Genomic DNA, 1,275 nt, shown 5'->3' with positions numbered 1-1,275 from the left:
ACTTCAACTGATCGACGTTTCCATTTCCCTCCAACTAAAGTGAAGAACACGATTTTCAGCTGAGGAACTGAAGAAATTGGCTTTTCTCTCAAGAAGAACTGAAGAACACGTACGATTTCCCTCACAAATTTCCGTCAAACTTCAGCTGAAGAGCAGATTTTCAGCTAAATAACTAAAGAACAATACGCTTTACAGATTCCTTGTTGAAGAGTTGTTCCATCAGATTTCTTGTTGAAAATTGAACAAAATGCTTCACAGATGAACTTGTCTCACGTCTTAAAGATTTAGGGTTGTTGGAATAGAGTTTATCAGGTAAGAAATTCTATCTTTAAAAGTCTAAAATTCTAGCTTTTAGGGTTATGATATTCTTGTGCATCTTTGAAATTTTAAACTTTAACTTAGGGTTTTGATATTCTTGTGTTGTTGGTACGAATTTTGTTGATTTTTAGGACTCTAGCTCATAGTTGTATTACGTATAAATAGGCTAATTATCTTTGACAGTAATTTTTTTATTCTCTTGAATGTTGAACGTACCAGCTGAAGTTCTCTGAAGAACTGAGCTGAAGCTAAGTCGTCTTTCTCTGAAAACTAAAAAGCTGAAGCTGGCGATACCTACGATTCCCTTCTCCCTAATACAGATTTCGTCAAGAGTAAGTAGTTACTCTACTAATAATCTAGTACTAAAAACAGTCTTCTTGTCAATTGACTGAATTTTTGTTTTGTGTTTAGAAGAGGAGAATAAGAAGGAATTGATTACTTTGGGGTTGTTGGAAATGGAACAAATTAAGAGTTACAGCTGAAATTCCAAAGTATAGGAAGAAAGCGTCGAAAATCGTGAACCCTAGGCATATTCAGCAGCCGAGATAGAGGGAATTACTACTCGAAAGCATTTTGAGTTGAGTTTAGTAACTATCGTTTAATAGCTTTGTTTTAACTTTCAATTATAAACTTCTCTAAGCTAATTCCAAAAGCACATTGTAGAATTGTAGTATCAACTATGGAATACTTGAACTTCTCTGTTATGCTCTCAATATGTCTCATAGTCTTATTGTACTCATGTTCTAGCTTGTATGCTCTTTTTAGATGTTTCAATATCATCGTTTAATGGGAAGTTGTATGAATGTATTTGCCAGAATTATGATTATTGTGTTCCTTTCTCTACATCTTTCGTTACCCCAACAAATGATTCATTCAACGCAATCCTATAATTCACTGCACAAAATCTCAGATGTTTACTTCTTTCTGTTACTAAACCTCAGCTTATTTTCACACTAT

General features: G+C 33.9%; 1 long non-coding RNA gene across 1 annotated transcript; it reads left to right on the top strand.

Moving 5' to 3' along the window:
- Positions 1 to 268: 268 nt before the first annotated feature.
- On the top strand, positions 269 to 884 carry LOC107058139 (uncharacterized). The gene is made up of 3 exons (XR_001471809.1): positions 269 to 312; positions 538 to 650; positions 730 to 884. It is a non-coding gene; the product is annotated as an uncharacterized lncRNA (long non-coding RNA).
- The last annotated feature ends 391 nt before the right edge of the window (positions 885 to 1,275 follow it).

This window comes from Solanum tuberosum, unplaced genomic scaffold (genome assembly GCF_000226075.1).
Source record: "Solanum tuberosum cultivar DM 1-3 516 R44 unplaced genomic scaffold, SolTub_3.0 scf00430, whole genome shotgun sequence".
NCBI classification, from domain to species: Eukaryota; Viridiplantae; Streptophyta; class Magnoliopsida; order Solanales; family Solanaceae; genus Solanum; species Solanum tuberosum.
This window is presented reverse-complemented; position numbering and strand designations above follow the sequence as displayed.